At 35.8% G+C, this 17,547-nt stretch overlaps 1 pseudogene; it reads left to right on the top strand.

The window, feature by feature from the left end:
• Positions 1 to 16,171: 16,171 nt before the first annotated feature.
• On the top strand, positions 16,172 to 16,381 carry LOC132522509 (U2 spliceosomal RNA; annotated as a pseudogene).
• Positions 16,382 to 17,547: the final 1,166 nt, after the last annotated feature.

Genomic DNA, 17,547 nt, shown 5'->3' with positions numbered 1-17,547 from the left:
TAATGGTGTAGACTTGGTGGTTTTCTAGAATGCTGAACTAGGACTAACAAATTATGGTTATAAGGGATGAAGTTTAGGTGTAACATAATAAAATGATTCAATAAGGTATCTAAGAAGAAAACAGGCTGATGAAAGATTAGACTTGTTAGATAGTCTGTTAGAAGTTACCAAGGAACAGAGGCATTTTCTGGTTACTTCACTTAATAAAGTTTCACTCCGAAAATTCATTAGTGAAAATGGCAGTCTCAGAAATCTCATAGCTGTGTTTAAAGAAGAAATAGAATATTATGTACTGATGTCCAGAATTCAGACATCTTTAGTTGTCAAAGAACTGTTCTGTTGACCCAACACAGCAACTCCAGTTATTGGCTATGCTTGTGACTGAGCTTCTCCTCTTTGCTGCTCCAACTGCTTTGACCTGTCCCACAATTGACTAACTTCTTTCCATCTCATGGCTTCTCCTATTCATGACTTCTTATGCTTCAGGGCAGGAGAACCTGCCGCATGGTTTGTACTCACTAGTTTCTTTCTCTGTTGTTTGGCTTCTGACAGCTCTGTTATCTGATGATTTTCTCCATGACTTACTTTAAAACTTTGTAGGAGATCATCTTATTGTATTGGCCTGTCAACATCCAGTTTAGTGCATCACTATTAGATTTCTCTCATGAGGCTCTCTTTCTTACTACTCTCTCCAGATAGCTGCCTTGGGGAGAGCTATCCAGCATAATCCACTCAGCGGTGACCAGGATGTTGCTGCCACATGATAGCAAACATTTTGCAACCTATATGAAGGAAATTCTTAAGCGGGGATATGAATGGCAGACACTTTCAATGACCTATCCAATACCACCATCTCTTAGGAATGTTCCAGAAGGAGCTTTCACTCTTTATGAAGGTTAAATAAGATCTCCTCCATAGTCTTTTCCAACACTAATATTCTATTACATTAAAGAATAACTATGAACTTATTTTATCATATTGATAAACTAGATTTTAGGTCTTCTGGAAATATTAGACTTACTGGCATCATATTTACTACAAAGCATTAATTGAACATAATATTACTTCTTCCAACACAAGCCTCTAATCCGGACCATTAGTTAACAAGTGAGACAAAAGAGAGAAATGAGAATAAGTTATAAGTATACAGACACAGCCTATATTTTACATGTTCCATCCTGCCTTTTACTTGCTGAATTTAAGCAAATCTCTTAATCTCTCTGAGACTCTGTTTCCTCATTTGAAACATGTGGAGACTATCACCTGGCTTCCAGGATGTAGGAATCAAATGATATAATTCTTTATAAATAACAAAAATTTCTATAATACCCTTGATCAATAATCCAGAAATGATTAAAATCACAGGATTTTGTTTCCCTCCGTATCTCCAGTTATCAAAGTACATTCTTTCGAGCAACTGTAGAGCACCTGTTTGGCGCTCAGAAGAAAACTGAGCATTTGGAATTTCAGGCACCTTTCTAGATGACAAACTCACGGCTAGCCAATTGTTCTGCCTTGATTTTCACCATTCCCTTCTCCATATTTTTCCCATTTGATTGCCCTTAATGATTCTTATGTATACAACCACTGATTATTCTATATTTCTTATTAGTCTTTGCAAATCACAGGGAGTTACAACTTAGACAATAAATCTTAGGGGAAAAACCCAAGAGTCTGTTATGACACATTTCTTGTTCTCTGGAATAAGCAGGGATAATAATTAAGAATCACATGAAGTATCGCTAAAAATAGATTTCCTCTTTTTTTTGTCATACACACATCTAAACTTTTTTTAATGTTTATTTTAATGCAATACATATTTAGTGTCTGAGAATCATTTCACTGAGTAGCCAGGAAGCTGCAGTAAGTTCTTAGTTACTAAAATGACAAGCAGATGAATTATTTAAATACCCTTATGTGCATAACAATAGCGTGTTTGAGACCAATAGTCCTGTTGTGGCTAACTCATAAAGAACTCATAATCTAAATAGGAAGTATCATGCATCTTTTTTTTTCTCAATGCACGAATCTCTTTCGATAGTCATTCTTTCAACATTTATTGAGTATCCCAAGGCTAAGGATACTGCAGTCAACAAGACAGATGAATATACTTCTCTCATAAATTCACAATTCTATTTTAGGAAGGCAGACATTGAACAATGAAATAAATAAATATATATATAATTCCACATGGAGATAAATGTTATAAAAAAAGAAACTGGGTAACAGAATCAGGAAAAGCTACAGAGATGGGGACAAAGAAGAGCTTATTTCTACTGGATTCTTATGGAAGACCCTGAGAAGAACTGAGTGATGAGAAACCTGTCACTTGAACACTGGGAGGAAGGATGGTTAAAGTAGAGGGAACCACAATGGTAAGCATGACATATTAGGGAAGGGAGGCCACTGTGGCAGAAGCACGGAAATCAGAATGTGTTTGGAGATGTGGTCAGTGTGACAAATGAGAGCCAGATTCTGCAAGGACGTGGGAACCTTGATGATGAGTTTATTATTTAATCTAAGTTCCATGGGAAGGAGCAATTGGAGAGTTTTTAGCAATGGACCAATAGGACCTAATTTACATTTTCAAGAGCTTACTCTGGTTATTTGGCAGATAGGAATGGAAGTAGGGAAGTCATTTAGGATTTTGAAACACTCAGTAATACAGACAAAAAAAGTGATGGCTTGGACTGCCATTGAAGGTGGGTGCAGAGAAGAAATGGTGACTTTGAGAGGCGGTCAGACTCAGGATGTGTTTTGGAAGTAAAGCCAATCGGTTTTATGATTGATGTGACATGTGAAATTAAAATGAGGAAATGAGGCAGCAATTTTTGTACTTTATTCTTCAGTCCATTTTATACCAACCTCTGTGTTGCATGGTAGGAGTTCATAGTTGATAATAAAAATAAAGAGTATCTACATAACAGAAGGGTTTTTTTTTTGTTTTTTTGGTGGTACGTGGGCCTCTCACTGCCGTGGCCACTCCCATCGCGGAGCACAGGCTCCGGACACGCAGGCCCAGCGGCCATGGCCCACGGGCCCAGCCGCTCCGCGGCACGCGGGATCCTGCCGGACCGGGGCACGAACCCGCACCCCCCGCATCGGCAGGCGGACCCCCAAACACTGCGCCACCAGGGAAGCCCCAGAAGGTTTGAGAATGAGGAAGGGTCTACTAGATATTAGAGAATTGCAGAACAATGCATTGTGAGACCCCCGTAGAAACAAAAGTAAGTAAATGCTGTCTCTAATTCTGTGATCATTGTAGGAAGACCAGGGCTTCTGGATTTGTGGAATTTTCCATGTCCTTCCTTTATTATAACACATTATTCTACTTCTGTCTTTATGTTTCACATTAGACTATAAATGTTTCACAGTGTTTAATGAAGTGCCACAACCCTATTACATAATTTCAATAAAATTTGGCCAACATAGATATGGACAAAGAAAAGAAAAAAACAAAATGAAAGTGAAAAAAACTAGGTAAAGACAAAGAGGATGAAAGAAACAGAGGGGAAAAGCCTGAAACATGCCTGGAAAATACAAAGCAAATTCATTTCTAAACATCAGCTCCTGTGTGCTTTTGAAGTGAGGAAGTTTTGAACTGAGTGAGTTCAAAAGGTGGCCAAGACTGATAACGTGTCTTTGTTAATAGAAAAATTTAAAACAAGTCTACTTGAGGGAGGCATACTTAGAAATCCTCTAATGAATTTCTCAGTGGGGAAAAAAAAAATCTGAACCTAACCTTTGGTTTAGTAAGTTAGTTCTCTTAGTGAAAGAGAAGTCTAGTGAAACAAATTTGATGAAATGCTGAAAGAAAAACTCTGCAGAGAATTGGGGCTCCAAACTACTGCATTTCAGGCCTCTCTTCTCTATTTTTTTTTTTCCATCCTCTTTGTTGGCTACTCTAGAAACCATGTATCAGGCTTCCAGGCAAGGCAAAAGTCTGAATGCTTTGTGACAGGCATTTGAAAAAAATCACATTATGTCTATCAAAACTTTGTATTTGTGGAGGTGAACAGTAAAAACCAAGAGAACAAGTCTGCAATCTGTATTACTATTACAAGGATAATGCCCAGAACCCTTTATACTTAGAGGAAGAATAGCATAGGATCTCAGGCTATGTCCTTGAAGTACAAATATTATTATACAAGGAAAGATCTGCCTTGAACTGCATGGCCCTTGGTATTTTGGTAAACCTAGTTTCATAACCTTATAAATGATGCAAGGAAATTTCAATAAGAATCTCATGAAAGTAGACTTGGGTTGTAGAAAACATTATAAAGCTTTACTTCTGTAAGTCTCGAGGTAATTGCAAGCATCCAGTTTAACCAGCTCATTACATAATGGTCAGCTCCTTTTAGCCATGGATAAAGAGTAGAAGAAATTTAAAGATTCAAAGCTCTAAACAGTTTTAACTAACTTCTTTTGTGTGTGTGTGATACGCGGGCCTCTCACTGTTGTGGCCTCTCCCATTGCGGAGCACAGGCTCCGGACGCGCAGGCTCAGTGGCCATGGCTCATGGGCCCAGCCGCTCTGCGGCATGTGGGATCTTCCCGGACCGGGGCACGAACCCGTGTCCCCGGCATTGGCAGGCGGACTCTCAACCACTGCGCCACCAGGGAAGCCCTTAACTAACTTTTATAACAGTTACAGAAGACATTTTGTCAACATGAGTAAATAAAACAAAGTGGTACTTGAGTTAAAATTGGAGTATTTCTATAGAACTTTTCATGGTAAAATGGCCAAGGTGAATTGGATAATGGGGCTGGAGGGAGGGACACATTATTTTTATATAAAATATAAAAGTAGTGATACAAAAGTAGAGAACAAGTTTTCCTTTGTATTGGTAATCAGCAAGTACCAGTGTGCCCCTCTAGAAACAATATTTTCCATCAATGGAAAAAAAATAACTAGTATATATAGATGGTTAAGGTAAACCTGGGAAAAAATGTCAAAAGGAAGATTATGCATTACAGCTTAATTCACGTGTTTAAGCTACTTTATTGGAGAGCCATGTGGTATTGCAAAAAGAGCACAAAGGATCTAGTAAGAAAGATGTTTGCATTCATGCTCCATCACTCACCAGCCAGGTCATCTCAGGCTAATTACTTTACTTTTCTGAGCCTCAATGTCCTTAACTGTAAAATTTAGATTCAAAAATTAATCTCATGGAGTTGCTCAAAGACATAAATGAGAGATTACCTTGGAAATATTTGACCCATGGTATGTAATACCTAAAACACCTTCACATCTAATTCATAGTGTTATCACTAGCATAGGTGGCAAAACTATATCAATTTGTATTTAAAGGAAAACAGCATCTATTCAAGAAATAAGAAAATTCAATGAGTTCTATAATTCCATTTTTCTTTAAAATACTGCATCCTCCTCTGTAATTACACTGAGACATTTTATTATTGGCAATGAGTTAAGCATCTCTTTACACAAATACACTTCTTGTTAACTTAGAAGCTCAGGACAAAGGATAATAAGAAACACCTTTTTTACAGGCTTAGGGATAAAGGGAATAAGTGAAAGTAAGAGGCTAACAAGATAGGCAATTTCTTCTCTCTCAAAGGCGTTTTAAGAGAAAGAATCAGAGTGTCTGGAGAAGAACACCGAGTGTGGATTTATTTAAGGTGAACTGAGTTGGAACGGAATGGTCTAAGTTATAAGAACTCAAGCAGGATTATCTATAAGTAAAGAGGAATTCTAGAACCAATGGAAGAATTTCCCAACTTTCACCCTTCTAAAAGAGTTGCAGAGATAAATGCCAAAGTGTGCAGTTTTTAAACCTAATTAACATTTGTCGAATCTTTATTATGGACCAGGCACTGTACTGAGAGCTTACATTAACTATCTCATTTAATCACCCAACAACTTTATGAGGTATAAAATATTTTGATCTCCATTTTAAAGATTAAAAAAATAGGGCAAGATCATATAATTAGTAGACAGAAACACCAACATCTGATTCCAAAGTCCAAGCTCTCAACCCTTTCACTGTACTCTTTAACAGCACCGGTAGATCTCGTAAGCTTCTGCTCAAATATTTCCACTTACCAATAGCAGCCTCCTGGTGTTTAACCATAACTTATGGGATCAAATTCTTCAAAACAAGCAGCCTGATATCGGGCACAGTCTGACAATTTGTGGTCATTTTCTTATGGAGCCTATGAAAATCTCCATATTGGGTTTCTTTTTTTTTTCCAAGTAAACTTATTAAAAGAACTATTCCATTTTCTTTTCCTCTTGCAAGTATCACTAGGTATGAATTTCAGAAAACTCTGATTATCAGATTGATTTGCAGGAATTCCCTCCTCTTCTGTAACCTCTTGCTTTCAATGAAGATATGAATTATTTATTTTTTATAGCTAGCATTTATTGAGCCTTAGTATGTGCCAGGCTTGGTCCTAAGCTCTATGCATAACATATTCTATTTGATCCTCACAAATCTCTATAGGTAGATGCTGCTATTATCTCCATGTTATGTCTGAGGAAACCGAGGCTCAGAGAAGTTGTGTCTTGTCCAACATTACAAAGCTTGCAAAAAGCAGGGACAGGATTTGATTCCAGAGCTATGCGATTACAAACTCAAACTCTTAGGCATTATAAAACTGGATTAATGTCACTTTTTGTTAGCTACGGGTACCTTGGGTAAGACATAAAACCTTAATGACCCACAATCTCCTCATATGAAAAATGGGAATAATAATATAACTGGCTCTCAGATTATGATCAGTAAACATGAGATAATGTATGTGTAGAGTTTAAAGAGTGCTATAGCATACATAGTAAGCATTAAATAAATACTAACTAAAATTTTAATTCTACCCAACAGTATTTTTGAATAGAAATGATAAACTCTATGCAAATATGCTTGGGTGTATCTCAGGTCCTATGAACACCAAGTTGCAATAATAGCAGGACAGAGAAGCTTCCTGGAAAGACTTCTACCTGATTATGTGCTGTTAAAATGCTACAGTTGGTGATGGTTAATTTTGCTTGGATTTGTCCTTTGGCTCAAACCCCAGTCTCCATGTGAGCTACTGTCCAAGTTCTAAGGAGAGGAGAGGCTATAAGTAAAAGCTCCCACAGTATTTTTGTGACCCAAAATATCTGTAAGACTCTGGTGGATAGAAACAGAAATGCAAGGTGTCACTCTTTATAATCGAAGTAACATGGGGGAAAGAGAGTCTCCTAAAAATGTTTTCTGGGAAGAAGTTCATAGTGTTTAAACCTTTCTCTTGCTTTGCTGTTCGGGTTGGCCTCCTTAGATGGTATCTCATATCAAACCACATCAAAGGACCATCCTGCAGGCTTGTATTGAAAAAGAAGCAGGCCTTGCATTTAGCCCCATTCTTCTAAAATTGTTTAGTTTGGAATTTCAGGAAAATATGTCAAATTAAAGGTATATCTATTCTATACTTTTCCTTGAAATCTACCAAAAGTACCAAAAAATTTTAAATGGGGAGGAACATTACATTCATAAGTTCAGAAAAGCGCTACCATACAACCAAACAAACAAACATAATAAAAAAAAATCAAGGGGAATGATCATGCGAAATCTACTGAGTTCAGTAAAATATGGGCCAAAATGAAGGAGGCAGCTATAAACTTAAGCATCTTAAAGTAAGCCAGAGGATCACTCAAAGACTCTTCTGATGGCATTTTATATAACATAAGGAGGATTAAGGGCACGGCTTCTGCAGAAGACTCATGGTAGAGCCCTAAGAATGTCAAAGCCAACATCATGCAAATAGCACAGGAGAAACTACCACCGAGGCTGGGATATTTGACCTCAAACCACCATCTGGAGGTAACCTGAGGAGGAGGAGAATAAAAGGGAAACAAAAACCAGACTTGCAATTAAGTATGAATGTAACTGAGCAGAAGTAAATCCAGAATGATCACTTTCAAGACCATGGTAAGCCAAGATGCTCTACTGAAACCCAATATGACCTCTGACTAGTTCACCTGCTCACCCTGAAGGGAAAAGTGCTACAAGGTCAGAAAACTCTGTTGAATTGATGAGGACTTGTGAGGCAACATTCCTGAACTGAAGCTGTCCATGGCTCCAGCTCAGACCAGGGGTGCTTGGTCCATACTGCTCTTAATCAAAGTGCAGGTACACATTAACTTCCTCATTCAGAAACAGGAATAATAAAAATAAAGATTCCAACATGGGAACCTCAAACGAAAGCTACAAAATTTTAAAAAATGAATAAAAGGATAAGACCAAGCAAAAAAATCTAATAGTACCCTAAGAAATAGAAGAAAATTAAGCACTACAACCCTACACTCTTGAAAGTTAAAAGGATTATGAACTCTGAAAAGGTATTCAATGAAGAGCTATAATGACCAAGAACACACCAAGGAAACAAGTCACCCTGGGTAAGAGTCACTGGAAACAATAGATTGTATCATCAAAGTCTTCAGATATTGGAACTATCAGATACAGAATATAAAATAGCTATGTACTAGCTATTTTTAAAAATGAAAAATTGATTTTTTTAAATGAGCAAGGGACAAAAGAGTACTAAGTAATGATGAAAATTTGAAAAAAAACCAAGTAGAACATTTATGGAATATAAGCATTGAAATTAAACTTTCAGTGAATGAATTAAATAGGAGATTTGATGCAGATAAAAGAACAATCTGAAGAAATTATCCAGAATTAGTTAAATGTAAAGAAATCAAGAGGGAAACACAGTGAAACTAGGAGAGGCAAAATGCAAAATAGAGGTTAAAACACAGAAGCATAGAATGGAATTATCCAACATACATCTAATTAAATATAAAGAAGGAGAAAAAATAGAGAGAATGAAGGCAAGGTGATATTCAAGAGATATAGCTGAAAAATTCCCAGAACTGATAAAAAATAAGAAGTCCTAGATATGGAAAGCAAAATATATGCCAATCAAGATAAACAAAAGAAATCAACACTTATACATATTGCAGTGAAAAAGGTAGATTATTATATATAAAATGAAGATATAAAAATTATCCACTTAAAAAAAACAACCTAGGAAGGACAATAAACTGATAGCAGGCTTCTCAAGGGCAAAAAATTAATAAAGTCATAAAATAAAATCTTCAAGGTGTTGAGAAAAATTGTTACATGCCTATAATTATGAATCCATAAAATATTTATTTCATAAAATATGAAATAAAGTTTTTTTTGTATTCAAAAAAGAGTATTCACCACTAGATTTTCACTAAAGGATTTTCTAATGGATCAATATTTGGAAGGAAGAAAATGATCTCAGGACTGTCTGAGAAACAAGAAGGAATAGTAAGAATTAATCACGATAAGGGTCATAAATATTGTCTTTATAAAATAATATTTATTATATTTAATTTGTATAGTTAGAATTCAAATACTGGAAAATAATAGCATGCAAGTGAAAAGAAGGATGATCAGAGTTAATGGATAATATTCTTGCTTTCTTCAAAAGAGAGGTTAACTGTTTTTATTAACTTCAGGCCTTGCTAAGTTATTAAGTGCCCAAGGTACAAGTTCAAGGGTGCCCATTAAGAGTATAGAAATAGGAGGTATAATCTCAAACCCAACCCAATAGAGGGAAAAACAAAAACAAAATCCACTCATTTTAAAAAAAGAGCATTTTAGGAAGCACAGAAAAAGCAAATCAATAGCACAATATAAAATACTAGGACAAAAAATTCATTTATCAAAATAAATAAAATGAAACTAAATATTCCAACTAAAAATTAGACTTTTTAAGGACAAGCTTTTTAAAATTGAGCTATATTCTGTTCAAAAGAGACATTTAAAACACAAAGATCTAAGCCCTTTGGAACTCAGGGAAGGTCTAGGAAGCTGAATGAAGCCTATTTCCCACAAATGAGAAACGAGGGACACAGGAAGGATTTGTACTTGAGAGGGCCCCACAGGGTCCTGCTAGGTTTCATGACTGCTTGAGCTAATATGACTAAGCAAAGGCAAACAAATACAAAGGTTAAACTAAAAGTAAAAGAAACTGACCCAGTATGGAGTCAGATTTGTTCTTCCCGATTACACATTGAGTTTCTGTGATGGACCAGGCATTGTAATACGCACTAGAGAAACAAGGATATTCCCTGTCCAGAAGGATTTTCCCTTCCAGATTGTAAGGAAATGTATAAACTCCACGAAGCCAGACATTTTTGACTGCTTTTTACTACTGAAATCCACAGACCTGGATTAGTTCCTGGTTCATACTGTGTGGCTGACAGCGTCTTGGTGCTCCAGCTGGGTGTCAGTCCTGTGCTTCTGAGGTGGGAGAGCTTAGTTCAGGACATTGGTCCACCAGAAACCTCCTAGCTCCATGTAATATCAAACGGCAAAAGCTCTCCCAGAGATCTCCATCTGAACACTAAGACCCAGCTCCATGCAACAACCAGCAGGCTACAGTACTGGACACCATATACCAAGCCTTGGTAAATTTAAGAAAATTGAAATTGTATCAAGTATGTTTTCCGACCACAACGCTACGAGAGTAGATATCAATTACAGGAAAAGATCTGTAAAAAATACAAACACATGGAGGCTAAACAATACACTACTTAATAACGAAGTGATCACTGAAGAAATCAAAGAGGGAATGAAAAAATACCTAGAAACAAATGACAATGGAGACATGACGACCCAAAACATATGGGATGCAGCAAAAACAGTTCTAAGAGGGAAGTTTATAGCAATACAATCCTACCTTAAGAAACAGGAAACATCTCGAATAAACAACCTAACCTTGCACCTAAAGCAATTAGAGAAATAAGAACAAAAGAACCCCAAAGTTAGCAGAAGGAAAGAAATCATAAAAATCAGATCAGAAATAAATGAAAAAGAAATGAAGCAAACAATAGCAAAGATCAATAAAACTAAAAGCTGGTTCTTTGAGAAGATAAATAAAATTGATAAACCATTAGCCAGACTCATCAAGAAAAAAAGGGAGAAGACTCAAATCAATAAAATTAGAAATGAATTAGAAATGAAAAAGAATTAGAATTAGAAAATGAAAAAGAATTAGAATTAGAAAAATTAGAATTAGAAATGAAAAAGGAGAAGGCCCTGCAGAGATAAAAAGGATCATGAGAGATTACTACAAGCAACTCTATGCCAATAAAATGGACAACTTGGAAGAAATGGACAAATTCTTAGAAAAGTACAACCTTCCGAGACTGAATCAGGAAGAAATAGAAAATATAAACAGACCAATCACAAGCACTGAAATTGAACTGTGATTAAAAATCTTCCAACAAACAAAAGTGCAGGACACGATGAGTTCACAGGTGAATTCTATCAAACATTTAGAGTAGAGCTAACACCTAACCTTCTCAAACTTTTCCAAAATGTAGCAGAGGGAGGAACACAAACACATTCTATGAGGCCACCATCACCCTGATACCAAAACCAGACAAAGATGTAACAAAAAAAGAAAACTATAGGCTAATATCACTGATGAACATAGATGAAAAAATTCTCAACAAAATACTAGCAAACAGAATCCAGCAACACATTAAAAGGATCATACACCATGATCAAGTGGGGTTTATCCCAGGAATGCAAAGATTCTTCAATATATGCAAATCAGGCAATAGGATAAACCGTATTAACAAATTGAAGGATAAAAACCATATGATAATCTCAACAGATGCAGGAAAAGCTTTTGAAAAAATTCAACACCCATTTGTGACAAAAACTCTCCAGAAAGCAGGCATAGAGGGAACTTACTTCAACATAATAAAGGCCATATATGACAAACCCACAGCCATTCTCAATGGTGAAAAACTGAAAACACTTCCACTAAGATCAAGAACAAAACAAGGTTGCCCACTCTCACCGCTATTATTCAACATAGTCTTGGAAGTCCTAGCCACAGCATTCAGAGAACAAAAAGAAATAAAAGGAATCCAAATCAGAAAAGAAGAAGTAAAGCTGTCACTTTGCAGATGACAGTATACTATACATAGAGAATCCTAAAGATGCCACCAGAAAACTACTAGAGTTAATCAATGAATGTGGTAAAGTAGCAGGATACAAAATTAATGCACAGAAATATCTTGCATTCCTATACACTAATGATGAAAAATCTGAAAGAGAAATTAAGGAAACACTCCCATTTACTATTGCAACAAAAAGAATAAAATACCTAGGAATAAACCTACCTAAGGAGACAAAAGACCTGTATGCAGAAAACTATAAGACACTGATGAAAGAAATTAAGCATGATACCAACTGATGGAGAGATATACCATGTTCTTGGATTGGAAGAGTCAACATTGTGAAAATGACTATACTACCCAAAGCAATCTACAGATTGAATGCTATCCCTATCCAACTACCACTGGCATTTTTCACAGAACTAGAACAAAAAATTTCACTATTTGTATGGAAACACAAAAGACCCCGAATAGCCAAAGCCATCTTGAGAAAGAAAAATGGAGCTGGAGGAATCAGGCTCCCTGACTTCAGACTCTACTATAAAGCTACAGTAATCAAGACACTATGGTACTGGCCCAAGAACAGAAATATAGATCAATGGAAGGATAGAAAGCCCAGAGATAAACCCACACACATATGGTCACCTTATCTTTGATAAAGGAGGCAAGAATATACAGTGGAGAAAAGACAGCCTCTTCAATAAGTAGTGCTGGGAAAAGTAGACAGCTACATGTAAAAGAATGAAATTAGAACAATCCCTAACACCATATACAAAAATAAACTCAAAATGGATTAAAGACCTAAATGTAAGGTCAGACACTATAAAACTCTTAGAGGAAAACATAGGCAGAACACTCTATGACATAAATCACAGCAAGATCCTTTTTGACCCACCTCCTAGAGAAATGGAAATAAAAACAAAAATAAACAAATGGGACCCAATGAAATTTAAAAGCTTTTGCACAGGAAATGAAACCATAAACAAGATGAAAGACAACCCTCAGAACGGGAGAAAACATTTGCAAATGAAGCAACTGACAGAGGATTAATCTCCAAAATCTATAAGCAGCTCATGCAGCTCAATATCAAAAAAAAACAAACCACCCAATCCAAAAATGGGCAGAAGACCTAAACAGACATTTATTCAAAGAAGAAATGCAGATTGCCAACAAACACCTGAAATGATGCTCAACATAACTTATCGTTAGAGAAATGCAAATCAAAGCTACAATGAGGAATCACCTCACAGCAGTCAGAATGGCCATCATCAAAACATCTGCAAACAATAAATGCTGGAGAGGGTGTGGAGAAAAGGGAACCCTCTTGCACTGTTGGTGGGAATGTAAATTGATACAGCCACTATGGAGGATGTAAATTGTAATGTAAATTGATACAGCCATATGGAGAACCGTATGGAGGTTCCTTAGAAAACTAAAAATAGAACTACCATATGACCCAGCAATCCCACTACTGGGCTTATACCCTGAGAAAACCATAATTCAAAAAGAGTCATGTACCACAGTGTTCACTGCAACACTATTTACAATAGCCAGGACATGGAAGCAACCTAAGTGTCCATTGACAGATGAATGGATAAAGAAGATTTGGCACACGTATACAATGGAATATTACTCAGCCATAAAAAGAAACGGAGTTGAGTTATTTGTAGTGAGGTGGATGGACCTAGAGTCTGTTATACAGAGTGAAGTAAGTCAGAAAGAGAAAAACAAATACCATACACTAACACATATATATATGGAATCTTAAAAAAAAAAAAATGTTCCTAAGAACCTAGAGGGCAGGACAGGAATAAAGACACAGATGTAGAGAATGGACTTGAGGACACGGGGAGGGGGAAGGGTAAGCTGGGATGAAGTGAGAGAGTGGCGTGGAGATATATACACTACTAAATATAAAACAGATAGCTAGTGGGAAGCAGCCACATAGCACAGGGAGATCAGCTAGGTGTTTTGTGACCACCTAGAGGGGTGGGATAGGGAGGGTGGCAGGGAGACACAAGAGAGAGGATATATGGGGATATATGTGTATGTATAGCTGATTCACTTTGTTATAAAGCAGAAACTAACACACCATTGTAAAGCAATTACACTCCAATAAAGATGTTTAAATAACTAAATAAAGATCCGAACACATGGAAAGCACGGAAAATGATACACCTGGCAAATCAGAACAACAAATTAAAAATCCTGAAATATATATATTAATATTAGAAATATGGACTTTAATACAAAGTGTTATAGGGACAAAGACATCTCTACAAAGTGCTGAAAGTAGCCAGTCATCAGAAAGATATAATAATTCTAAATTTTTATACATCTAATAAAATAGCTTCAGAATACATAAAGCAAAATACCATTTAAACATGAGAAACTGACTAATCTAACCCGAAGTGGAAGACTTTCAAACACATTTCTCATTGTCCATGCACAGAAAGGTGAATTATACATAATTCTACAGCCAGAAATTAGAGAATACACATCTGCTCCAATAAACGTGGAGCAAGAAAAACTTGACCATGTAAAAAGCTAAAGAAAATCTCCGCTCATGTTAAACACAATGCATGATGCAAACCATATTATTTGCATTATAATTAATTAAGAAATAAATAACGAAAAGTTAAATAAAGCATCCCATACATTTGGAAATATAAAACACAATTCTATATATCTCATTTATAAAATAAGTAATAATGCAAACTTAAAATATTTAGCACCAAACAACAATAAAATATACATATATCAAATATTTGTCAAAACCTGTGGGTTGCATCCAAGCTAGTCATCAGAAAGAAGTCTATAGCCTTCAATTATTACTTTAGAAAATACAAATCCATCATGAGAAATTAGAAATAGAACAGTAGACTAAATTTGAAGAAAGTAGTAGGAAGGAGAAAATTTTAAAAGAGCAAAAGTTAATAAAATCAAAACCAAAAATACAATAAATTCAACAAAGGTAAAAGTTTATTTCTAAAGACTAATAAAATAGACAAGGCTCTGCCAAGATTGAAGAAGGAAAATGAAAAGGGACAAAAAATATTAGGATTTTTAAAAGGTAACATAACCAGAAAGTTAGTGGAGATTAAAAAGAAAAGAAAATGATACTATGGAAAATATTATGCTAAAGTCTCTGAAAAGTTACACAAAATGAACAGAGTTCTAGAAATACATAAACTATTAAAATTGTCTCAAGAAGAAACAGAATTATCCTAAAATTAGTACAAAAATCAAATCAAAATTTTAAAGTTTTTCTGCAAAGTAAATAGTAGACCTAGGTGATTTTACAGTTGAGTTCTACCAAGCCTTCAAGGACCAGAGCATGCCAACCTTTCAGAAACTCTCTGGGAGAATAGAAAAAGAGCAGACACTCCTCACTTCAACCCTAAAGCTAGTAGTACCTTGATAGACCAAAAGGCTACAATGAGGAAAATGGTTCAGTTAAGAGTCAGGACCATAACCAGTACTAGAAAGTTTTGCATAATCTTAAACCTCAAATAGGATAAGGAGGATGGGGTGGGAGTGGAGTGACTGGATATCTGTAACTGACATAGACAAGGAAGAAGAAAATCAGGAAATCATTAGCATAAGCAAGGGACTCATTAAGATAGTTAAAATGCTAATTACAAGAAAACATTTCAAGGTAACATAATTACATTTTAAAGGACTTTAGATATTAAAAAACTTGATTGTAAATTTTACAGAAATAAGAGGACTCTAATGAAATTTAAAACATCAAGTTGCTGAGCATTATATATGGTATAATTCAGTTTATATAAGTATATTAAACGTTTTTGGCTTTTTAGATATTAAAAAGTACAATTTAATATATAAATTATATATATATATATATATATTTTTTTTAAACCACAATTTAATATATCAATGCCCAGACAAATGCCTATAAGAAAACTCACCAAAGTTTTGACAAAAATACCTCTGAGGAAGTGAAGAGGAGTTAACTGAACATTTTCAATTTGATTTAATGACAGCACAAAAATTGTTTTGTCACTGCCAGGCAACTATGCTCATGAACATTCTCATCTGAGTACTGTCAATGACCCACGCTTGATTCCTGCTAAGCACGTTCCCTGCTCTGGCACCCCGCGAGGGGATTCTGCTCTTGTAAACCTGACATTTTCAAATTCTTTTTTGTTTCCAAAATAAACCCAAAGGGCACACATATTTCTGTTGCCTTTCTAAAATGACTGCCATGGCTTCTTGGTCTTTAGGCTAAGATCAAGTGTAGTATCTGTTCTTGTCATTTCTAAATGACTGCCAAATTTTTGTCTGTTCCATGCTTAGTGATGCATACGCAACATTTTTAAGTTTTTTGTTTTTAAGGCAAAAACATCAATAAATGTCTTCTGGACCATTTTGAATGTGAAATTCTTCCCCTTAAAATAGCAACAATCAAAAACCTCCAACTGCACAAAAGTAAAGCATGTGGATTTACAATCTCGAATTGTAAAATTAGCATAGATACTGCAAACATGATCATGTATTAAAATCCAAAGATTTTGCTAAAAGCAGTGAACGTCAACTCAGTATTTGCCTGGCTATATATCACTTGTAAGTTCAATGTATCTTTCTACCCGGAGTTGCTTCATGTGCCAACTCCGATGACAGAAAAAGGGAAGGAACTCATTATTACTGGCCTGCAAATTCTGTGACAGATTTTAAGTCTCTTAAGTATTTAAATACAATCTTTCAAAAGAAAGAAAGAAAAGGAAGCGGAAGCGAGGGAGGGAGGAAGGAAGGAAGGAAGGAGGGAAGGAAGGAAAGAAGGAGGGACGGAAGGAAACAAAACCTGAAAAACAATTCACTGGAGCTGAGTAGCAGCTGGCTTCCTGGCCATAACCTCCTGAGTGCCCACCTTTCCCTGTTGTCCTGACACTGAGGCTGAGTGTCTGTTACAAAATGATCCGTCTTTCCCTGGCCCACACCACTCATTTATGCATTCTCTCTAATCTCTGTAGTCATAGAGACAGAAAAGTTTGTTCATTCAATACAATTAAAATACAGGATATGTAGGAGAGACAAGGAAAGATAAGGTCAGAGGGTTAGATTAACAGCAAGGAATTCTGGTCTGGGAAAATGGCTGAGGTATACAGCAGTGATATTTGAAGTTGTAACAGAAGATGAGGACCCCAAGGAAAAGAGTATAGAGAGGAGAGAACCTAAGGAATGGCTCCGTTTAAGTGGCTGAAAGAGGAATCAGAAAAGGAATAATCAAGAAGGCAGGAGCAGAGTATTTCATAAAGGAAAGAGTGTGATCACAGATATCAAATGTTACAAAGAGGTTGAGGAAAATAAAGTTTAATTTTAAAAAAAACATAACACTGTTCTTTAGAAGGCTGTCAATGACACTTTTCCAAGATTAACTGTTAACAGAAGGAAAAAGATACAGCAACAGATGCAAGAAGAAATCAGTCAAGATGCATATATACAGATGTATACATATGCATGTGTGTATATATATATATACACACACACATATCACATATATATACACATATATTTAAGGCATATAAAATTACGACAAATTTCTCTAAGCCTGGAAGTGGAGACTGCAAGTTATCCTGAAGA

Source organism: Lagenorhynchus albirostris, chromosome 6 (assembly GCF_949774975.1).
Source record: "Lagenorhynchus albirostris chromosome 6, mLagAlb1.1, whole genome shotgun sequence".
In the NCBI taxonomy this organism is placed as follows: Eukaryota; Metazoa; Chordata; class Mammalia; order Artiodactyla; family Delphinidae; genus Lagenorhynchus; species Lagenorhynchus albirostris.
Note: the sequence above shows the minus strand (reverse complement) of the source record. Positions and strands in the feature narration are given on the sequence as shown.